The sequence below is a fragment of the Patiria miniata genome, unplaced genomic scaffold, assembly GCF_015706575.1.
Source record: "Patiria miniata isolate m_02_andy unplaced genomic scaffold, ASM1570657v1 HiC_scaffold_7, whole genome shotgun sequence".
In the NCBI taxonomy this organism is placed as follows: Eukaryota; Metazoa; Echinodermata; class Asteroidea; order Valvatida; family Asterinidae; genus Patiria; species Patiria miniata.
In genome coordinates this window covers 25140325-25166260 of record NW_024037074.1, presented here as the reverse complement: position 1 = coordinate 25166260, position 25936 = coordinate 25140325, and the positions used below count along the sequence as shown (strand labels likewise).

Sequence of the window (25936 nt, the reverse complement as noted above, 5' to 3'; positions counted from 1 at the left end):
TGCTGGTCATATGTTGTGTCCTTGGGCAAGCCACTTCACCCCCACTTGCCCCTCTCCACCCAGGAGTATAAATGGGTACCAGCATTAGCTAAGGAGTAATGTGCGATGGACTAGCATCCCATCCAGGGGGAGTAGAAATATTCTCAGTCTTTTCATGCCACAGAAACCGGAGATAAACACCGGCCTGATGAGCCACATTGGCTCGCGACAGACTTTACTTAACTAATAAAAAAGTAGTTTAATACCTTTAGTACAAAACAACATCTGTAGCGATATTTTTCCGATTCATACAACTCATAATGTTTGCCACATTCAAGTGACGGACCTTTAAGTGTTGGGGTATGCGAAAGTTACTGGGAAGCCACATAAAGATATGAGAACATATCACAAGAGAATGCGTCCAATTTCAGGCTACATGGACATGTACTAATCACGAGTGCATCCATTTTGCATAAAACTGCTGAGCTTGATGTCTAGTGAAAAGTGACATACCATTTTAGCATTGTTTACAAGGTGGCTTTTTCCACACTGTGATTGATTTCAATAATACAAGCATGATACCTGCTCAATAGACTGCTTCTTGGGTCTACTGGATCAAGTATCATCATCCTTTACACAGCATACCTTTGTTCCACAGGGCTACGCATGAGCAGACCTCTTCTGCATACATTGCTATACTGAAGTCAAGATGTAATATCTGTCCAATATTTGAGTTTCACACCCCCCTTCCAAAAAAAGATATCCCTGTTTTAAATTCTGGTAGACTGGTTGCCCCCCCCCCCCCACCTCCTATCAGAATCAGGAATGTAGGGAGTAGGAACCAGACTACTTGTAGGAGGGATCTGTTTGTTTGTGTACAAAAGCAATTCAAAACTAGAGCGCGAACCTCCGCCAAGGCTAAACAATTCTCCGCCATATTGTCAGTATACCCAAAAGAAACACTAACTAACATAAATGGTGAAGAATCCTTTACAAGAAATCTGGATCCAGAACCAGATCCAGATCACTTCGATTTGTATTTGTACCAAGGACCACCCCTAAAAAGGTTTCCATGCAAATCCATCCATAACTTTGTGAGTTATCTTGTTTACAGACCAACCAACCACCCAACCAACAAACTAACCAATGCCGATGAAAACATACCTCAAAATAGAAAAATTGTTTCTTTAAAATAAAACACACAAATTGAACATTTGTTAAGCAGAAAAACAAATCTCATTTGTTGAAGAGCACAGGCAATTCAGGCTCATAAGATAGCCTAAACAAATAACTGCGGCATGCAAAGGGATTTTTATGCATATTACTCGATAAAATTCATGTTAAAAGGGTAACAAGTTTTCCCAGATATTGTCAGTGAGGCTTGTACGCCATTTCAGGCTGCAATAAAGAGTTGTGTTATTCATGCTGATATAACACATAACTCTTGACAATATCATGCAGAGGGATGCTGTATAATCCCATGAAATTACATGTAGGTGCTGGACTAGTTCATTAACAACTGCACAGTTAGTCTAGGGGCTAGACGTTGTCATGGTTTGATATGCGATAACCCGCCACCGCGAGAGGGCGTTATTACAACCAACCAATATCATCCACGAACCGTCAGTAACAACGTCTAGGCCAATTCCTAAAATTCCCCCCCCCCAAAAAAAAAAATGGGGGAAAATAGTGCACTTGCGACACTTCAGCAGGCAATTACGGTCCATTTTCAGTCCCACACATACTACACACAACAAAAGAGCTGACCAGTGAAGTTGCACAAAATTGCTAATTGACCTTTAATCAACATGCTATATTATAAATACAGTTTCAGGAATGATTATTCTTAGACAAGAATAAAATTACCCTTTTTATGGATGTATCATGTTTGTTTTTAATCACTTAATAAAACATGTAAAAACAAATGTACGGATGTAAACAATCAATGTGAGCTTCAAGTTAAAAAAAATGGCGGCCAATATTTCTTACATGCAGTACAGCACACAAAATACCATTGACACCTTTTTGAAAACCCAAATCATCACTCTATTTCAAGAATGAAAGAATATGGTTTTCACTAGACTTGACCAAGTCTGGGTTTCGCTTGGTCTGTGTGTATGTGTGCAGCATGCGCACACATACTTGTTCCATAGTTGTAGGGACTACATACGAGTTGTCCCATGGTACTATGGGGACCGAAGACACTGTGGGGACAGCAGAAAGTCCCCATAACTCGGTCCTAATTTGCCTTACAATAAAAACTTCCCCCCAACGCGGTGATGGCCCGCCCACCTGTACACATACATACACACTGCATGGTCAAGAATGTCAAAACCTGTTGCAGAATGTGTCGCACTCTTTAATACTTTGAAACCAGTAAGATGTGTCACAGCTTTTTGTGAAATTGGCCGCTGTAGCGATTTGATTTTGTTCCGGTTTCTTCAACAAACCTTGAAAGCCACTTGAACCAATGTGGAGGAGTTAATGTCATGATGAACCTCCACCAAAGAACTTGACTGCATCCTCCCAAGATGACTCAGGGAAACGCAACTCAAAGGATGTCCGTAATGGCATGTCTCGCTCTTTGTCTTTCTCTGTAATTACAAAAATTGACATGGAGAAGTCAATGGTGATCGACGTCTATCTTTATTTCATCTTGGAGTTAAAGATGAGAAGAAAAAAAATCATGATTTCAGGGCGGACACACTCAATAAGAATGAGATAACCAAACTCCTGAACCCAAAAGAGTGAATGAATAAGGCGGCTGATTATATGTGGTGGTGGGGTAAAGTTAATGTGCCAAAACTCCTTTTCCCTGTTGTCGGCTCCTCGTTTTCCAACCGAGGAGTCCTCGATTCGGTTTCTGTCCTCGATTCATCGATGATGTTGCACGTGTGTGTCCTCGATTTACACCATAAACATGCACATACATACATACACGCAGAAGGAATACGCTAGCGCAATATCCCCCTCCGGCTTCAGCCAGGGGGATAAAAAGAAACCAATAACCACGTCAACTTTTACTTTAGGCACTTTAATTTATCAAAAATCATCAAACAGTAAAGATTAAAGCTTGCTGCAACAAACAGAATTCCACAACTACAATAAACGATCATCTTTGGTTAACAACATCACATTTAATACTCCCCTCTGCATTGTTCCCTTTTTCTTTTTTCTTCTTCGTTATTTTGCCAAGCTACACTCTAACCCCTTGCTACACACACCAAAACAACAGCTCATCCCTTTAACAACATCAAAGGCTGATGTCGTTGATACAAACATGGCACCTGAACCTCAAGACAGTAGGTTTACCCTGCGCAATATCATCAACTTTGGCTGGAACTTTATCGGTCAATTGCCATGAGCCCCCTAATGGAATCTTGCATGACTTGATCTGTATCCAAAGCCCGCGACAAAGGCAAAATATGGAAGCAGTGAGGTACCGCGGTAAATACATCAAGCTAGCTACAAGGAGAAACACACATAACCACCACAGCCTAATGGAATACATGTACATAATTCCATGTGCTTCAGTAAGATGGATTCAGATAGCTATGGATTGTTGATCTCATCAGAAGACTGGAGTGAATAGTAGATAACAGATAGTACAGACCAAGAAGTACATTGTACATGTACATACACACAACACTTAACAGGTAATCAAGGATCAATATGACAGACTTCTCATTCACTTAACTTTCATTTTCATGATGGTGTCCCAGCTATGTTAACATATGGGGGGAAAATTAGTGGGTTTTTTTGGAGATATTCAATTTCTTCGCATAAAAAATGCAACAAAAAAGAATGGTAAAAGTCAAAAAAGGGACAAAAGTGAATACTTTGTCAATTTAGATCATGCGCGTCAATATTTTTTTAAAAACATTTTCAGTGGTAGCTACAACAGCGCCCTCTATTTACGCACTGCCTCAAATTTTCATGGGCAGCTCGACTCCAAATGATGGAGGGCACCAAGGTATATAAGGACACAAAAAGCAAAATAGTACCCACCCTGTCTTTACAATCCAAGCTTAAAAAAAAAAACACACAAAAACGCACCGCTCAGTCAAATCCGGAACTTTGGTCTGACCAGAGACTTACTATTTTTTTTTGGCCTAATATGAACACAGATTCTCCTAAACAACAATACACAATAGATTTCAAGAATGATGTACCGGTAGCAGCAGGATTATCAACATAGACGGCTAACAAAGAACACTCAAGCATGGCAAAAGCAGAAGTTAAAAATATAGCATTGCAAGCAAAGTTTATTTGTTGCTCAAATAGGACAATGGCATTTATTTTCCTTTCAAGGAAAATGACAATAATTTTGATTGAGATTATTTGTGCCCACGTTGCGCTACCATTGCCACATGTATGTAATCCTATGTCAAACAAGCAGTTCATCATGGGCACTGTTTGAGAACCATCAATAAGTTGTTCTCAATGAATGCTAACCTTTGAGGCAGGCACTGTTCCAGGACTACCAACATTAGTAATCCTATTTGAATGAACATGAGCTGACAAATGTATTAAAGAAAGGCGCTCTTTCCCCTTGGATGTGCCCGTTTGGGATCTAGATTACGTTTCCTAGAAAATCGACAGATCAATGAAAAATAGAATATATTATTTGACATAACTAAGCCTTGCTAACTTGCATTTTTTTCAAGAATTAGAATACAAAGCAATATTGAGACACAATTTTTGGTCCTCTAAATTGAGCCATTACAGAGATAGTTGGAATTCCAGCCACACATTTTCTTTCAGAACTTTGATGGAATGGCGTGTTCTGACATTGTTTAAAGTCTGTATTGAATTAATGTGGTCTTTGCACTCCTAACTCAATGACATTTTATAAAACAACAGATCCGAAGCTTTATCCTTCTTAAACAGCAGCTCTGATTTGTACGTACATGTATATGTACATGTAGCATGACATGTGATAGAGGGAACCCCCACACCCTCTTTTGTGTTGGTCATTGTGTTACCAGAATATCAGGAATTCTTTTGAGATATCTGGGGGGGGGGGATGTGTTAGGTAACAATAGTCTACGGTGTGTATAGGGCATTCCTTCATTTTTAAGGAGCGCGATCGCGCAGGCGATCCTACTGTGCTCCCCGACTGTCTCGAAGGAGCGCCAAAAATAGCGCTCCTCAAAAATCCAAAAGAGGGCTTATCAAACACGGGCAGTTTAAAAATAAGAAGTGATAAAAACGCAAAGGATTTATGCCAAAGATGGTACCCCTCTGTCACATATCATACTGGGTATAGATTTGATGGCTTTATTTGCTGCTGAACACGTACACACACACAGCCTTACCTTACCTACCTACTGTGGACATTCCTTTGTATTCGTGTAGTTAAGAAATACCGGAGAAAAAACTCATTCTACTCCCACTGTGAACACTCTTTCAACCCACATTTTTTATCATGATTTCCTTGAGTGTTCCTCTTCATTTGGCGACGCAGAACCCTAACCCAAAAATGCCTCTAAACTAAACCTGTTTTCCAGAGAGGGGGAACCTAGTGTGGACATGTGCAAGTCCACAAAGCATTCACACTTCCTGCATCCTGTGGACCTCTTTTGTTCACAGGTCCACAAAGAGTATGTAAGGTTAGAGCACACAGGCAGGGCAAACAAACAGGGTTTGTCACCATTGCCTCCAAAAATGTAAGACATCATGTGGGATTCCTTTCACCCAAACCTTTGGACTGCAGTAAGTAAACAATTTGAAACACTAAATGCAAGCAAAATGCCAACTAATTGGGATTATTTTCTTTATGTGGTATATGTACATCTATTTCACTCACACCTTCATATAATGTAAAGAGTGTAAAATATATACAACACCTGTGTGTATGTACACTTAACAAAATGATGTACATGTACGTGTATGTGTCCAGCAGAGGGCAGTGTACACCTTCAACAGTCGAGGGCTGCCTCTATATTATATGATGTATTTGCTTGTGCATGAATTGAGCTGTGTTTGTAGCCATTGATGTTATCATCCTTTGTGTGATCATCATTAGTCTATATTCACTACTGGTACACCTGTCAGCTTGAAATCCCTCGGCCCATCCTTCATTGGTTCTGTTGAACATTTCACAAACACTTCTATTTATTAGTCTGCCCTTGGCAATGTCAAACACTTAAAAGACAGCAGATTAGGCCGAGGTGAGGTTGACTTGCAACAATTGTGGGGAAGACTTGCAATTGTAAACGTAAAATCGAACCTCAACTGTGCTTCATACCAGCATGTCGCTACCCAGTGTTGCCTGGTTTTGTCCAAACAACTCGGACAAGAAATGAATAATTATTTCCCTTTATGGGAAGAAAATAAACGACTGTCCCCATTGTTGGGGTGGGCACGGTTAAGCCCAGGTTACAATATGGGTTCTGCTTTACTTGACACATTTGTGTCAGAACGTCTTGACACAATTTGGAAGCAATAGCATTTGTTTTGGCAGTTATTCCCTCATCACTGCTATACTATTACGCAACAAAGTGGAATGAGGCTGAGTAAGTTATGAGTGTGTTCAGGAGTTGATGACCAGGGAGGCAGGTGTCATCAGGTGGCAAAACTGCCTTCCCTACTACAATGCAGACAAGGCAAAGCCTCACTGCTGATAACTGTCACCAAATGGGGTTACAGGGTGCACTGAACTAATTCAAGCGAGAATTTCTACGCCAGCTGATTAGCATAAAAAGTGCCCCCACAATTTCTTTTGAAAACGGAGACCGTTTGGCTTTAAAAACGGTGGAATTGTTTAAATATACCCAAGGATCAACTCCCTGGTTTTGGGGCTTCCATCTGAGGGCAGGCTTAATAAAATCACGGATGAAAAAATGGGTCCTATTTGCCTGTGAAAGTGGAAGGATGCCACTTGTAAAATGGCTACATGCAGGCTCGGGAACTATCACTTTTCGGGAGGTGATTTTATTTGGGTGTGAATATTTAAAAATGTAATTGGCTAATGTATGTAAAATTGAAAAGAAATGAAAAGATGAAAGACAAGACAATAATTTAATTTTTGTTTCAGAAACCCCAGTGATGTTGGCTTGCATGTTACTTGGCCCTGAACTTTGTTGATTTTACACTGTTTTCAATGGGGCTTGAATTAGTACAGTGGACCCTTACATGTACATTGTATGTGCAAATGTGTGATGATCCAGAGGTGGAATAATGCGTTCCCACACAACTGTGCACTGCAGACAGCCCAATTGAAACCTGTACAGTTCCATGTCTCTATATGAACGTACGATGAAAACATGTATGTAGATAAAATCCTGTCTCATTTTGCAAATTGCACACATATATTAACAAATGAAATCCCAACATGCCCACAAAAAGGGTACACCAAACACACGATCTCCTGTTGGCTAGTACTTCTTTCTTATGTCATCACATTAGAAAATACAAAGGATGTTTCAGTCCAGGCAAGGCAACAGGAAACCAAGGTTGAGCCTGCATTTCAATTTGGGAAAACAGAACAATTAAGGTCAAACCAACAACCTCCATTGGACAAACTACATCCGATGGTTACGTTGTTTGATTTGTGTGCTGTGGTACATGAGTTTGGATCCTGACCGTGGGAACATGGTGCTTGTGCTCTTGAGCAAGGCACTTTACCATTATTGCTTCATCCTTCGGATGGGACGTAAAGCCGTAGGTCCCATGTGTTGTGTAATGAACCCAGTAACACTTATCGCTAGATATTTGTGAAAAAAAGTGGAAAAATGACGAATTAAAAAAATGTAGAGCCTTTTTTTTTTTTTCCTCAAAAGGTCTTTTTGTTAAACCTGTTTGTCACAAGAAAGTTTTGTCTAGACATGATTTAGACAATTTTTACAAGCAAAATATACGTACATCCTCCAAAGTACATGTACACAAGGGCTGCAAGAAGCATGATGAGACAAGCTTTTATTCTTCAAGCATTTGCATTCCACTGACTCTTTGGAGCATGCAGTGAGTTTGGCCAGACAGCCTTGTATTTTCATTGCCATATGTTAGGCTTCACAAGCTTGACAAGAGGCACCAAAGGCGGCTCAAAATCTGCCGCAGACATTCCATCCAATCCATACCATTCTGCATGGAGTGCTCCTGCCTCTATCACCCTCACCTCTACGTTGCCAAGGCTGGTAAGAATTCCACATCTTTTTTTCTTTCATTTTTTTTTCAAACAAAAAAAATCCCACTGCTTTGAGAGTGGATGACAGCAAAAAAAAAAAAAACTACCACCTTCCGAAAGATGCTATTTCGGAAATGACGCGTAACAAGTCAAGAGGGGGATGGTGCCACGCTCAGCAATTTGCTTTGGAAAGCAGCGAGTGTTAATATTCAATGGGCCAACACGACTGTACATGGTCTCCAGTACGAGCTTTGCAGTGGAGCATCATGTCAATAGTACTTCAATCAAAGTGAACGTGCCGTATAGTGCCTTGCCCTATTAGCCGCACTAAACACTTAAAAACCGGAGCGCAGAAGCCAGTCAAGACAACTCACTGACTGGCTAACTCACTCTCTCTCCTGCTAGTGTATCATTTATCATATTTGTTAGGCAGTGGGGTGTCCGTGTGTTTAACACTGGCAGGAATTTGCCAGGGCAATGTATCCCCTCCAGCGCTTGCAGCTAATTTGATTATATTCCTCTGCGTGGAATTAATTACAATGCATAAAATGTTTCCCATGATGTCACAGGGAAATCCGTTTATTTTTTTTCTCCTGATGTAAACACTCTTTAGGAGATGACCGGGTGATGCAAGAATGCAGCCCACCACACACACACACACATGAATCAACGGAGTAATTCCTGAAATGATGCTTTGCATATAAATGTTTCCACCAAACACTGATGTCAAATAGGATATTCACTATATCCATCCCAGTGTCTAGCTCAGTAGCTGCAGTGTTTGGTGTTGATGAATTTGAATTGTTTTTGTTGAGACTGAGTACTACAAAAGCACTCCGACTGCTACTGAACAGGTTTACAAGATTGTCACAACAGATGATACAGACAAAACACATGGTACATGATCACACGGGACCACACACCTGTTGAGCAATAGTTATTGTGGGGACCGAAGACGCTATGGGGACAGCGGAAAGTCCCCATGACTTGGTCCTAATTTGGCCAGCAATAGAAAACTTGCCATTAGCACGGTGTCGGCTAGGGCACATGTGCCCACCTTATTCTGAGATGGCATGAACAAGCTTCACTGATATGCATTCCATCTATGGGCCTCTATGAACCAATTCAGTGCAACAGCAACCAGCTTCAAATACATGGATGTTGAATTGTGGTGCAATTATGGACTCGGGATGCCTGTCTGGGTCAGTTTACGGGTGACATAAATGCTAAATAGCATGCAGTGTGTGTCCCCAACAAGTAACATAATTGTTTCTAGTCTACTTTTGTAAAAGTTACAGGTAATGTCATTTGGTTGCACTAGTCAACGACTAAAAATTATTTTTTGACATAATTTATGCAATTTTCATTAAAAATGCTACAAATTTTGGCACAAATGTTCTCAAATACTAATTACACATCAATTCCGACAATTCTGGAGTACTGTTACTATTTATGTAAATGAAAGTAATATTTTGTTTGAAATTTGAATGTTGCACCACATTCTGGATGGTATGAAGAATTGTTGGTGGAACTGTTATTGATTTTTTAAATTCAAAAATCCCCCCCCCCCGAAAAAAATACCCCAAAATAAAATTAATAAGTAGAGAAATACTAAAAAAACACAACCATCAATAAAAGCCATTATACTAGATTCCTAGAATGCATCACAGTTCATCAATTGGGCAATTGATGGTCTTAAGTTAATATTTTTAATCGGATTGAGAAAAGAATAGTGTTTTTGACCAAAATACATCATTCCATTTTTGTACAATCTGCTGCCATGTCAACCATGGACATCCCACAAAATTGGTTTTGGTAACATACTGACCCTAGCCTTTCACCAAGGCCATCATGCTTTAAATGGCATTATTAGAAGAAGCGGCGAAGCAAAATTTCGACCAATCACTAGACTAATAAAGGCCTGCGTGGCTACTACATGTACCTGGATGTGTGACGCGCACGCACACACCTACATGTACATCAAGTTAGAAAATGGCCTCGTGGCCTTGCCACTCGCGCATGCTGGCTTAGACTGTGCTCCAGTCGCTTTGTGATTTCGCAGCTTCGCCGCTCTAAGCCACGGTGGCCTTGTCGAAAGGCTATACTGACCCCTGATAAAATTTAGGAAAAGTCACAAAATTTTATCAGCCCAAGCACTTCAGTGATATACAAAATGTACTTATAAAAAAGCATTTGAGGAGGCATTTTTCCTCTTGGGTCCAGCACCCGATTTCATTAAACTTTTCATAACTTACAATGCATCGCAGCGCTGCGACACGTCGTATCCCTACAATGCGTCGCAGCTGCAACGCATCCTGCAATCCATTTCACAAAACACGTCGGAAGTGCGACGCGTATGTGTATTTGTAGCACAACTCGGTGACTGTTTCATATATTTAGTCAGCATACAGTAAAAAGTCGTCTGAAACAAAATGGCGGTCGTGCGATGCAATTTTTAAGGAAAACAAGCTCTCAGTGGACTGTATATAGCTACTTTGAAATTTCAACTGCAATATTTCGGTCTAATTCATAATTATTCATAACTATTTACAAATTTACACACATTGCCTCGGTATTATACATGTAATCTCATTTATGTAATGTTTATGGCATTAAACTGGCTAAGAAGGGGACTCTAATCTTAGTTTGCGATGACCATTAGACACGTCGTAACTTGCGACGTGTTTTAAGCCGTTGTCAAGGAACTTACGACGCGTTCAACACATCGCAACTTTCGTGAAATGGATGATACGACGCGCTGCAAGTGAGTTGCTACGCGTCGCAGCGCTTCGTGAAATCGGGTGCTGATATGGTTAACAGACATTTGCATTATAAGCGGACGTTTAATACTCAGTGTTTGCCTTTACTTTCATCATTTTCAAATCTACGGTATGCAGTGTCCAATAAAGGCAACCTTAAAACTGACGAAAGTACAGCTTTGAAACTGATTGCACTTTTGCACTGCCATCAATTGAACCTAGCCCCAAGAAGCAAACCCTTGTCATTGCCCTGCCATGATCACATACAACTGAGTACTTGCCTGGCTCTCAAATGTAGCCATCAGGAAAATTAAAGAATAACAGAGCCAGTGGGTCTGGGCTTTCACCTGTGCAACAGGTGAGTCTTTTGCCCCCAAGTGAATGTCAAGTAACATAATTATCTCCAAATGGGTGCTGTAATTAGGGACCTCATACAGAATTTTGCTGTCAGATGCATATGATCTGCTACCACAAAATGAGACTAAAATTGTAAAGGTTTCCAGACTTCTGTACTGTAATAGCTGGGGAAAATTGATGTTGTGGAACACGTTGAGAGTCATTTCATAGTCAGTCCTTGAGACGCCTATAGTCGATTTCACAAACAGTGCGTGACTAACGCCATGCATAGGACTTGCTTTGTTGCGCAGCTGCACAATAAACTTACGATAGATTTCACAAAACGTGGCGTAGCTGCGCAACGTTTTAAATAATCTAAACATCTTGGACAAGGATAATAACATAGCATTTTCGACGGCTGTTTGTGTACGATTTTGTTCCTTCACGAAATGGTCGTTGAATCACCTCTGCCCACCATTTTGAAATTTTATTTTTGTCCGATTGTCTTTGGAATCGTGCGTCAACTCTAAAAATTATTTTACAAGTAAAAGAGCAAATCGTTTACCTCAAACACAAAGCTGTGAGTGTTTTGTATCAACCTTAATAAGCACTCTTCACACTTTTATATATCTTTCCCGAAAAAGCCTTTTTCACTATTGGATGTTAAAAAACGTCAGTGAATAGCGCCACCTATTGTCTGACGTTGACTCTGATTTCGGTTTTAAACAGCGCCCCCACGGGAAGATGATGTCGAGAGCCCCTCCCCACCCCACTTTTGATTTTGCGGAGACCGGGTGTCCGGTGAAAAAAAACCCTGTCTACCTTTCAAAGTTTTAGCACAGATGAAATTTGGAGCTCCCGCACAGTAACATCGAGCCCCCCCCCTCACTAGGCCCCCCCCCCCCCCCCCCCCCCCCAGAATGAGAACCCTGGCTAGATGCTGCTGTTTATAATCACATTTGGAAGATGACTAATTCATAATTATAAACGCATACACGTCAGATTATGGAGCTCCATGGTCAGACATAACAGGGACAGGAGGAAAAAGTGGGCCCCACATTGATAGAATGAACCACATGCACATAAAATGGATTTGGGCTCCAAGTGTGTAGGGAGAATGTACCCAAGATGAGCCATGGGCTGGGATACACCTTAATATGGCAGACCATTCTTTTGTGCAGACCAAAATGAAAGGTACATTTAAAATGGCCAGCCCCATCCTATCAGCTAGCCAACAGGTGTGCCCCAACATTCCTCCAGAGTGACTCTCTAATTGTGCTCTCAGGTACTATTGTTTCTAATCACTAACAACCCAGGTGCCACACACAAAGACACTAATTGTTTGCAATCACCAAGGGGGAAAATAGCCTGGAGGCCATCCCCTGGTACCATCCTGGGTAACCAGAGATTGTGGCAGCATACTCAGTGATTTGGGCAGGGAAGGTCAGGACAGGTATGGAGGCCAAGCTGACTTGACCTTGCTTAGGGACAGGTTGCTGTAGGGGAAACAGGTTTGTTTGCTTTGAGTTTCACAGACAGAAAGTGATGTTTGTATACAGCTTGACCAAAGCATTCAGAAACCCTTGCTGTGTCAACTTAGTCTCAGGGCATACATACAGACAAGGCCACCATGGAGCATCCACAGAGATTCCTAAACATATCTACTGAACATTATCAATATCAAGACTGGACAAAATAATTTGGCAAATAACAAATTTCACAAAGTACTATTATTCACAGAGTACCGGTATTATGACAGAAGCACAAATCACATACACGATACATTCTGTATTTGTGCAAACAAGGTCACTGGATGAACAATATTTAAAAGGTAACAAAAAATTGGCGTCACCAACACCTATGGGTTGAGTGAAATTACATACATTTGGTGCATAAGAAGATGCCATGACCCGCATCAGTTAAATAAACCCCGTCCAATGAGAACTCAAAGAAACAAGGAAGTCATCAATGCAGCACCACCACTATCACCAATGAAGCTTCAAAGTACCGTAGCCTTCCTGAATGCTATGGTCAAATGACAGACAGGATCATTCACTATACAGACATGTACAGTTACAACCAAAACCCACTGATAATACACACCAAGTACCTTCTCTGTACTATGATGTTACCCCTCCCAATGCAAGAATGGTTCCACACAACCAAGCTGTCAGATTGAAATGAATCTGTTTATAAATGTTTTCTCGTTAATTTCCATCTAAGCTCATTGGTTTACAGTATGCGCCTTGGTATCCTTTGGCAATTTAGCACTCTATACACGTAAGTTGCTTTATTATTATGCATTACTCTTGCAGACACATAAATATGCAAAGCCAACAATTATGTCAGGTCATAAGGCCCCCCACCCCCCCAAAAAATAGTTCTGCTTCCGATTACATGGCATTTGAAAATAGGGTAGGTAGGTAGGGATTTTTTTTTTTTTTTGTGCAATTTTTGTGTACGATCATATGGAGGTGTCTGCGTGTAAGTCAAAGGTAAAAAAAGGTAGCAATTGATGATTTTTGTTTTTTCCCCCTCATTTTTCACAAAAAAATTAGGGTTGGGGCTGTCAAAATAGGGTAGGTAGGGTAACCGGAAGCAGAATTGTTGATTTTTTTTGGGCCTAACTTTCCAATAAAAAGCAAAAACAGGGTTTCCATATTTGTTGCCACTTACAAGCTTTCTCTTCCAAAACTCATTACCATACTGCAGAAACACTTCTTCTACTTCAGTCCTCTGACAGGTTAAAACAAATCTTCAACTTTCATGTTCCATTGACGACTCAAATTCCTCAATGATTGACTATTAATACCCACAAGGCTGATATCACTGAAACCAACATCAACCCACGTTGTTTTGGTTTCAAATGCAGTGAAATAATATCACTTGTCTTCACCAGCACAATGATACAAAAAGAGTGCAAACACAGCCTTATTCAATTCACTGAAAATCATCATTTCAACACAAATGTAAATCAAATTAGGTTTTGCCCTTCATCGACACTGTAAACACTGTATACTAAGTGTGTTACCTCCCGAGTGAAAGTTGGAAAAATAACTCGGGTGGGACTCGAACCCACGACCTCCTGCTTTCTAGTGCAGATGTCTTACCACTCGACCACCGAGCTAACGAGATCGAATGGCTGGTTAGAATCATGTACACTGAGTATACAGTGTTTATATATGTCAGTGAAGGGCAAAACCTAATTTGATTTACATCACCCCGACGCAAAATTCCATCTTATGAAATGCCAAATGCTTTACTTGTTTTGGCAGCGCCTGCTCAGTCAGACATAAAGAAACATTGGACTATTGGCAAGTCTAGTCCCATCTTTCATATCATTTATTCAGACATGTCAACTAAAGCCTTTTTAATTTAGTTGATGAGGGTTAATCTCTTTCTGCTTACATGTAACAGGGCACAGTACAAACTACAATCAAAAAAGCCTCTTACCTGGTAGTCTAGGGGCTAGACGTTGATATATGGTTTGATACGCGATAACCCGCCGCGATAACCTGCCGCCGCGAGAGGGCGTTATCACGACCAACCAATATCACCCGCGACTGTCCATATCAACGTCTAAGGATTATGGTAACTAGTGCGCATGCGCTTCTTCTGCAGGCAATTACGGTCCATTTTCCGTCCCACGCATACTACATTGTACACACAACGAAAGAGCTGACCAGTGAAGTTGCACAAAATCTTGCTGCATTTTTTATACTACTGGAAGAAATTTAAGAGTTTGGTTCGGAATTACTATGAAATGTTTTTGCATATATTAGGCCGAACAGGTGAACGCGCTTTACACAACCGATAATATAGATATTGGTCGGTCCTGATAACGCCCTCTCGTGGCGGCGGGTTATTGCGGCGGCGGGTTATCGTGTATCAAATCATATCAATGTCTAGCCCCTAGGCTGCCAATGAGTCTGGGGTGTGAGTGCGCATGTGTGTACCCACACTGGTATACACAATCAACATCCTCCCCCTCCCCTCCCCACCCCTCCCCCCAAAAAAGTGCATACAAATGTGCACATCCCAGCTAATATGTATACTCTAGTGCCAGCTCAACCGTTATGTTGAACACACAGGGCCTTACTATACTACGACCCACAGTCAAGTTACACCCACCCCATCCATCATCCGCGATAAAAGCTCACTAAATTTGCCTCCCCTTCTTCTGCCTGCGTGTGCGTGTGCATGGCTGCCTATGCGACACTTGCATGGAGTGCAAGCCAAACACCATATGCCATGTTTAGATGGAGTATAGGGGCTGGTGTGGGCAAACAATGTAAAAAGCTTCTCAAGTGGGGAGAGTGCCCTTACACTCTGCCAGTCCCTTTGGCCGGCAGTCAATTTTTCTTTTTCTTGCCAACTGCCTTCCCCCGCTCTGTCTCTTTGCTGTTATCGCCTCAGCATGTCTCACCCTTCTAGGTCTCCTGTTTCAACCCTAGGCACATCCTGGCCAGTGGTGCTATTGTATTAACCCATTGCCAACCTGAGAGGGGGGTCTTTGAAAACAATTATTTCTTGTGGAGGGTTCCGGTTTTAGAGGACATGTGTGTGTGTGTGTGTCTGTCTGTATGTTTGCATGCAGCTCAGGCTACTGGGTTACAGGGCCCAGGACTACTGCCAATTTTTTTGGGCTGATGTAAAGAAAGAAGCGCCACAGAGTCAAGTGAATTGTGCTTGCAGCAGTGCAGGGATAAGGTTTCCATCCAATGCTAACATTTTAACAGGTTAAGTTGACTTCCTGAGCACACTAACATTCACACTGCAAATGCTATATCAACATAACACCTCTGCAAGAAAACACAGAACTGAACAAAGCAATTCCCTTAGTACCGTCAGGCTTCGGACGCAGTTCACATTCTTCAATTGGTTTAGTGTACAAATGTTTAGCAGAATTATTGCAAATGCATGGTCACTAAGACTACTGGCCAGCCATGCCACTCTCTGCATCAGGCCTGGTATACAAATGTACATATACAGCAGTTTGTGGGCCATGTTTTGTGATAAACAATGTTTTGACCACAATACCTGCATTCCAGTCATATTTAATAAGCTCTAGCAGGAAAATTAAACTGCCTACAAGGCACACTTTCTAAAGTTGGTTCCTGGTCAATACATTACTGAAGCATACAGACCAAAGACCTACATGAAGAGTACAAAGACCTTGTTTTGTTTTTCAGCAATTACAAGAATTGTACACAAGGCAGCAAAAAACTACCTTTACTCAACAATAGATTAACATGAATGAATGCACACAAAGAGAAGACGCACTAGTATAGCAGTGACATTTGCAATTTTATAAAAAAATTGATCTGGAGATCATGGTTCTAGTTCAAACCAGGATTCATCTTCATCCAGTGAACCATTTGAAAGAAATTGGGTGTGTTTTGATTTGAAGCTTTTGTTGGCATTTTGAATTAAAGAGGTTGTGGAATGCTCGATTACATTTCCGTCATTTTTCGGGTATATGTAGCCTAAGGTGTGATGAAATAAAAACGACTATTGTGTCTGTCATGAAATAAGCTGTTTTTCAGGTCCTGTTTCGACCCGAACGTGCAATTTGTGTAAAAGTCGTCGTTGGGGGCAGCAAACAAAACATAGTAAATCATGACGTAATAAACAGGACTCGTTTGCATCGGGAGTCCTGTTTTTTACGTCACGATTTACTATGTTTTGTTTGCTGCCCCCAACGACGACTTTTACACAAATTGCACGTTCGGGTCGAGACAGGACCTGAAAAACAGCTCTCAAAAGTACCTTTTGTACTCATTTCACAACAGACACAATAGTCGTTTTTATTTCATCACACCTTAGGCTACATATACACAAAAAATGACGGAAATGTCTTCGAGCATTCCACAACCTCTTTAACCTTATTTTGACTTTCTCATGGTAACAGCAAGGTAAAGCATAGACAAGCAAATCTGCCCTCCCAACAATGTTTCTCAAGGTATGGCCAATTAGATTAGAACATGTGACGTTAAAAGTTCCATAGTTCATATTATATAACCGACATACAGATCCTTGTCATATGATTGGTTGAACTCACATCACGTGACATTCGTTATTGCTCCCATTCACGCCACGGCTCAAAAAGTACTATCCGCCCATGGGGAATGGGAAATACTATTGAACAGTTAGGATCATTCTTGTTCCATTACGCGGTATTTGTATGCAAATGCATGCCGGAGTGTGCGCGTTCAGCGTTGCGCGTATTGTTCCAAAGAGCCAGCGCTACAGCGTTGGGTTCAAACATTTTCGTGAAGGGGTGGTTTGGAAGAGAGAAATACATTTTCCTCCAGTTTTGTATTGAAATAAAAGTTCAAATATATCAAATGACAAGGATCTATATGTCAGTTATATAAAACAAATGTTGAGTGGCTTTAAATTGTGAAATGGGAGGATTATTATCGCTCGGTAAAGTCTGGACTTTTCCATTTCACTCGGCTTCACCTCGTGAAATGGAAAAGTCCAGATTATACCTTGCGATAATATTCCTCCCATTCCACGCTGAGCCACTCAATATTTGTATAACATTTTCCAAAGATTAAGTGTAATTCCATACCTGATATCATCATAACGTCACAGTAATATGCACACCTCAAGATCAGGATCGATATTTGTTCCTTGTTTCGAGTTAATAATATGTTCCATTTAGAGGAAAAGCTGTGGCGAATGGGGGAAAAAAATAAGCAACAAACACACACACATACACACACGTTTGTTTTACATGTATACGTGTAGTTAAGAAAACTCGGTACAAAAAATAACTTTACTTAAACTGTGAAAACTCTTTCAACCCCCAATTTTTTTTTTTTATTTCCTGGAATGTTTCTCTTCATTCTGCAACGGATAACTTTAACCCGAAAATGACTCTAAACCTGTTTTCCAGGGAGGGCAAAACGTTATGCAGACACGGCTTAGTCCACATAACGTCAACACAACCTGCATTATGTGGATATCTTTTGTTCACATGTCCACATAGTGACTGTAAGACAAACTAACAGTAATACAATTCCAGGCCTGTCTTTCTCTCATTTGACTTTGATCACATATGTGACAACTATGTCTAAACAAAAAATTTAAAGGTGCAAAAGAATATTATTCCAGTCAGGCAACACAGCGAACCAATAACATTTACAACAAACTGGTTTACAGTTAATTTTCTACCAGGCGTTTTCCCTTTGCTGCCATCTCTTTCTCCAAGAAGTTGGGCCAGTATAATAGACAGAAACACAGTGCATATGCAGAGTGAAGCTACCGAAGCCACTAATTACTGGCATCCTTAATGCCTCCCTCTGCTCTGATATTGGGAGTTAATTGGAACGGCAAACACCACCCCTCTTTTCCAACCCGATGATCAAGTTGCAAACCACGGCACAGATTGTCGGAGAGGGCAGACAAAAGATACGGGCGGTGTTTATGTAGATATACACTGGGTCGCAGCCAAGAGTTGAAAAAAAAAAGCCCGGCATTTGCTGACAAAGAATGACAGCTTGCACTTTTTCTCTTCTGGTTGTGTGGATTTTTCAGCCGCAGTGCTCGCTGCCTCTCATTGGATTTAAATTGAAACAGCAAACACAGCGAAGGTAGTTGAGAACAGTGGAGCCAATGTGACTCATTTGAACCTAGGCCCTATTCCACCCAATCACACAGGCAGGCATTTCATTTCAAGTGCTTTCTGGATTGTTTGGAGTTGCCAAACTGTTTTACAAGTAACAAGAATTTTTTATTTTTATAAAAATGTTTTACAAGGCAAGGCCGGGTTCAATTAAACTTCATGTGAAAGCGAAAGCGAAGCGAGGTTCATGAAGTCAGTGACTGAAGTTTCACTGTGACGCTTGCAGTTACCCTAACAAATTCGCTTCTCAGTGAAATTCACAAGAGGTATGAACCTTTATGTATAGTACCAAAGCTTCAAACCATGCTCTACATGTGCATATTACATTCATCATGCAGTCTGAACCCCCCCCCCCCCCCATTAATTGACAAAAACCTTGTTGATGACCGGGTAATTACAAGTTCAACAACATATATCTAATGAAAGCACAAAGAATTATAATCTGTCAATGTTAGTGCCTTGTAAAGTGTAATTTGCCGAACAAAATTAGAAGTCATTTCTGAGGTAGTGCCATGACCGCGCGCATGCCTTACCCGTTATTAAAGACGAGGCGCGCGTGCATTTGGTAGCCCTAGTGGTCGAAGGAGCCTGGAGTGGGTGCGTATTGCCTGAGCGCGACTCGCACTAGCCTGGTGCCACTGCAGAAAATGGCAGTCGGTAGAGCAGTGCGTATGAGTGAATGTTGGAACATGACCTGATTTGTGTTTCAGTTGTACCAATATATTATCACTGTTTCTATATTTACTGACAGGATTTGTATATTTGTGTTGTGTGTCATTGTAAAATCCCTGCGCCTAATATCAAAATGGTCGTTTTCTTTTGTTATGTATTCTTTTTAATGGTGTGTGTTTGGGTGAGTATTTACATTATTGAACACCTTTACATTATTTTTAGTTGTGGGGACATACGTGTACGCTCGTCGTCACAACATATTTGTGGCGACCGAAAACGCTGTGGGGACAGCAGAAAGTCCCCACGACTTGGTCTTAATTTGCCTAACAATAAAAAACTTCCCCATAACGCGGTGTAGGCCTGCCTGTAAACACCGGCAATCGTGGGCCTAGGGCAAAAGGTTTAGGGCACGAACAGTACGTCCACGATTGACCAATAGTCTACGATTGAAATTCGTGTACAAAACCAATGAGAGCTGTTGCTAAAAATTTAAAGAACAAACAAAGGAATGACGATTAGCGACAATAGGGGGCACTATGACGTGCGAACACCTTGCACGCGTAGACTGCGAGTGCACTTGCGCAGTTTGTTTACTTGGACCAAGCTATGGCATTTCCAAGCCATTGCTAAGACTGTGACTTATGACCTATCCTGATCAGTATACAGAGTGCGCTCTCTAGTTGTTTAAAATATAACTATGTTTAAAAAATCTGTGACATTTATTTTCAGTTTAAAAGACAGAATATTAAAAAGTGTTTGGTAAACTGAAACAAAGGTTGTTTGCTTTGAAATGTTGTGTGCATTGCTTACCTGTGTGAAAAGATTCCTTGCTAACTTTTTTTGGTGTGGTCTTGCTGTAGGGCACAGGATTCATGATCGTGAGATTGTGGGTTCGAGCCCCGCCGTGGCCATGCGTGTTGTGCCCTTGAGTAAGGCGCTTTACCTCAATTACTCCTCTCAACCCAGGTGTTAACAGACTCGCTGTGGAGGAGGTTCGGCGATCCCCCCACACCAGTATTTCATGGACTTGAGTCTGGCCCAATCGCTTCGAAAGAGAGATGAGCACTCCGTTCCTGTGAACACAGGTTTGTCCCCCCCCCCTTTATTTGAAATGGTTATAGGGGCAGCACTCATGGCTGTTATGCTCATGAAGACCAAGTAGCAGACTGAAACACAGCTTCACATGGAAAGACCTTCCTTCCTCCCTACTCCCTAGCCCCTGTTTTTGTTTAGATACTTACTGTGAAGTATTTATTTGATTTGTCAGTTGTTGTTGTTGTTGTTGTTTGTTGTGTTTGTTTAGTTACTCCCCCTCCATTTGCCACTCTTTTCCTTTTTAACTGACATGTATACCCTTAACCCTGCAATCCCAACCTACAATCCCGGCCAAAATGGTTGGGACACTTGGAAATAACCTTAGCCTCCAACGGTCACCAACTCCCCCGCTCCATGTTGTTCTCTTCAGGGGATGGAGCCCACACCGCGCAATGAGAGACAACATTGAGCGGTGGGGGGTCCCAGCGAGATTTGGCCAGGATTGTAGCTACCCCACATCGTATTTAGTTATAAATATTGCTTTTAATGTGTTTGTTTGAAACTTCATACATTGTACATTAAGAGACTGTACATGTATATCATGATTAATGTTTTAATTGCAGCAACTTCGATGAGGATGCGTACAATATTTAAATCCAATAGAAGCAAACCATGAACAACAGCATTTTAGGCCTGCCTTTTCCCAACCAAAAGCAGTTTTCAAGGCTGAAATTCACACTGCGACGACGATCTCACTGGCTGCGTTGTGTTTGCAAATAGTCTAGTCCTTCCATTACAGAGTCAAACAAGATGCAAGACGTGATGCATTTAAGACACAGTTTTGCCGCAGTCTGTTAAGAGGGTTAATCTGCAGATGCTGCGCGATAACGCCAATCCCGCCGGGAATCCGTCTAAAAGCATGTTCGTCTCCAAGGCTGATAAAGTGAAACAGCATTAGGGAGAAGAGATGGTAGAGATAGTGGGGTATGGCTTATGCTAGTCAGCCTACTCTTCCATGCACCACCGTCATTGCAAGGGGGAATTACTGTTTGAAAAAAGGCCTGTTCAATATCAAGCAGCGTTTGTTTTGCTGGTTTGAGTATTAGCATGGACGCTTGAAAGATAGAAGGATTGTGGAGGATATTACCTGTATAATGGTACTCAAGTAGGAGTTGAATGTCAAGTGTGGATTCTGTGAGATGTAACAAATAACCAAAGTGAGTATCAAACATAAGGGTAGACAAAAAAACAACACCTTTACACGTGGTTCAAATGACATGCATCAAGAACATTACATTTGTAAAACATGTATCACATCTAATTATCTGTTTGCCGATCACATCTATCAAATGTTGTCGATTGTTATTTATATCAGGCTTCCAGCGGTAAAAGAAAATCAGCGTATTGCATGCTTTCATAAAAAGTACCCGATGACTGCAATATTATGGTACCCGGTTGACTGCATAATAATATTATTATTGCAGTCATCCGGGCATTTTGCTGGTTCCCACATGATGGCAAAGAGCATAGAAAGTCACAGTTGTTAACCACTCAACAGAGCGTATATAGCGCGCGCGTTTCGTCGAACATGCAACACGCTGCGCGCATGCAGCAAGAAGAAGGCCAGGTTGTCAACAACGCGCACTGTTGTCAACAATTACAGTAGCTTCAAATAGTTTGACGAAAAAGATGAAATGAAGACAGTGTCTTAAATTGTATTTCTTGCGGATCAAGTCAGCCTGATATAAATAATAATAAGAATATTGGATGGCTTTTTTTTCAGTGGATACAAGAATATATTGCACGAGCTATGACAATATTGCACGAGTCTTTGACTCGTGCAATATTGTCACAGGGAGTGCAATATATTCTTGTATCCACCTCAAAGCCATCCAAAATTATATAATTATATTTGATCAAGGGAACAAGAAATAACAGCCCCGTGCTGGCACAGACATGATGTTATACTCTATTCCTTCATACATGTACTTCAACTTTGCACTATTCCAATCCCACATCTCCACTGTTCACGCTTTTCAAACCTGACAGATAAAAATAAATACAGTGAACAAAAAAACACACCTTCAAGGGTAATACTCTGTCATATATGAGGCACATTTCAAGAACTTTTTTTATCATTTAGGCTAAGGGTAAAAACATAACCCAACTTTGTCTTCAGTGACCTCCTTTTTTTCTTTGGGGGACTACATTTGCACACACATCACTGCACATAAATATTTATATGACAAACTGTCCATTTTGGCTGAATATCTCTCACTGCCTAGTCCCTAATCGTAGACCCTTAGGGTCAATACAAAACATACAAACAAGACAGAATTATAACAATTCACCAAGCCGGGACAAGTTGATGATTTCCTTCTGTTGCTTAAAATGGAGTTGGGGGAGTGACAGGACCGAAGAGTTCAAATTCTTGGCTTGTGCGCTGTCTATCAAACTAACCAGCTGGTTTATCAGAAGATGTCAGGGGCATTTTATTCCCCGAGTCTGCTAGAATCTTGTTGGAAGTTTCTCCTATCACAGCTTTGTTGAGGTTGACTATTTCATGATCAAATCCATTTAGTGGGCTTGACTAAATTGAAGAGATTTGAAGAGATGTGATGGTAGTTTCAAATATTGGCCTAGCTAGTGTTTTATGTTTGCTGGTTTACTGTTGGTGGCTTGGTGCCAAACAAAACATCTTAATACTGCCTTCCTCAATGTTACAGAATAATAAGCCTATGCTTTTATTGCATTACGGCAAAAAGGATTTGCTATTTGACAGTGATGCCCCACTACAGTGAGATCAAAATGCATACATATACACATCATGCATAGAAGTACTGCATGGTAAAGTTGTATCATTAATAATAATATTCATGAAGAATGACAAAGCTGTGTTAGTTGTCTGAGAACGGTTGAACCATAGACCTTTCTCTCATGAATGTTAAATGTATGTCAATATCATTCTGTTCACACGTCATACATGTAGTAGGCCTACTACATGTACATGTGCCACATAGTTCATATACATGTACTGCAATGTACATGTAATAATCCACTGACACACACTGCAGTGGTGACAAGACTCAGTCATTTAATCAATAGGTGAAATTTTGATTCGGAAATATTTTAGAATGTTCAAAACATGAACTTCATTTCTATAAGGAAATGATACGAACATTTCTGTTCTTCCCTATTCAAAAAAATTGAACTCAGCGAATGAATCATTCTGTGGTTGACAATTAGCCAAGTACCAATACTTTGACATGTCTTGGCTCACACTCCATTGTGGGGAGGTTTCAGTTGTGAGGACCGTTACTTTCAAGTGGTTGCCCAAAGTTTTTGATCCCCCCAAAACCTATCACACAACTAGTGTTTGGGTCCCACTGTATGAAATAATTACAATTGTGTGGGCCACTTACATACATACCGGTAGTACACAGTGTCATTGTATGCAAATGACAAAAATCTAACATTTCTTTTTTTTACCCCAAGTTTCTTTGTTCGTCATTATTTAAAAAGTCCATTTTCCTGGTGGTTTAAATGATGGTACAGTCAAAGAGCTTACCGTTATTCAACTTCCATGTACTCTGCATCAGTACACCTAACCTTTTCCAAAATCCATACATTGTTACTGTAACTTCATCAAGTGCAAACAGAGGTACCCCAGAAGCAAGGGTAGAACAAGTGGGTCCCTATGTGCTCCTCCTGAATTCTATCACCTCTTGCCACAGCCAGCCCTGAATCAACACGGGAGGTTCTTAGCACAGGTCAGAGGACAGTAGCCCGTCATTCATCCAGACCCAGCAACCCAGGCATACTTGTATCCTTCAGGGTGTGATTGCGGACAGCCCAAGAATAATAGCAGAAATTCATTAACCATGAACTCCCTGGCTTCTGAAAATAAATTGTACAAGTGGCCTGAGGGAGAGAGTGGTGATCAGGCAGACAGTTGTGTGAGTAAATACAGGGGGAAGGGACAATGACATGCGTATGTGGGACTGGTTCGATCAACAAAGCACCAGTTGGGAACAACCAGAGTCTTCAGTTAGCATCCTCACTAGAAAGGTACACACATACATGTATGTACACTGTACATATGTACACATAGTGAGTATGATAAACAAAGGTCTGAATACTGTATGCTTAGCTCCATGGTCAGACTCGGAAGCACTGATTTTGCAATCAACTGAAAATAAGACTGACAAAGCAGACAAGTAGTCCATGGGCCTGGACCCCAAAATTCACCCACTGGTGCCATCCAAGGTGGCAAAATCTAGCTACTATTTTTAAATTGCTATACATCCCTAGTATATATTTGGACATAATAGCAGCATGGTGGGTTATCACGTCCTCAGCTTAATGATCAGACCTCCACAGCAGGCAGCAGGTTTTATCTTCTGCAGGCTGGCCAAGTCATTTACTGTAATGCGCATGCGTGGATTCACGTACATGTAAGTGAATTTTCTTTCTTAAATTGTGTTTAATCAAGTCCCTTACTGATCGTTGAAATAAATGTCACTTTTCCCCCTCATACGTGGCTGCGGAGGATTGTTTGTAAGGGATGTTAAATCCCAGAATCATTCCACAACTGGCGCATGCGCATTATGTGAATTTGACTACACTTGGTTGCAGAAAAATAATTGCCAGCAGGCAAACATTTCCCCCGTAAAACATTCATCGAATTAATTTTTTTTTAACTACAACATCTCAGTAGTGATTAATCCCCCCACTGAATTTTTTGTAATAGCCTGGAACACTTAAGCTGATGGGCATGAAATCTGGTGACTCTTCTTAACTTTTATCTGGGGGGGGGGGGGTTCAATATGGTACCAAAACAAATTCCGTAGGATGTCCATGGCAACCAATTCAGCCTAACACCAGTAATCATTAAATTTGCCCTTTTGTATAAAAGGTTAATTCCGGATACAAGTTGCGAACTCATGAATTTCAAAGTACATTTTCTACATGTAAATCATTTTTTTTCTTGGAAAGTAGACAAACAAAGCTTTCAGAAACAGTATTTGCTTTTCTTCTACTGCACTTGGATTTATTTCTATGGCTTGAAGTTTCGAGAAACAGAAGTAGCGTTTTTCTCTATTTTGTGATGGAAATTTGAGTTCCCCTCTGTTACAGTTCTTATGCTTCAAAGATTTTATTTTTGGTTGACTATGAAGTCTGATGCCGTCCCTATCCACTACTGAAGAATTTTAAACCAAAAGATGAAACATGACAGTCTTCACTGATAATTGGCTGAAAGCGATTAACTTTAAAAGGAAAAAAAACAACATTAAACTTCCCAGGGGAACAGATAGCTTTTTCCAGTGAAAGTCGTTTTCAAAATATGGAGTGTAATTTCCGTCCCGTCTGTCACGCTGATTTACGGCTGATTTG

General features: G+C 40.9%; 1 long non-coding RNA gene across 1 annotated transcript; it reads right to left on the bottom strand.

Annotated features, from left to right (window-relative positions):
* Window positions 1-220: 220 nt before the first annotated feature.
* On the bottom strand, window positions 221-25017 carry LOC119746285. Its single transcript, XR_005273718.1, has 2 exons — window positions 24111-25017; window positions 221-2573 (listed from the first exon to the last, which is right to left on the bottom strand). It is a non-coding gene; the product is annotated as an uncharacterized LOC119746285 (long non-coding RNA).
* Window positions 25018-25936: the final 919 nt, after the last annotated feature.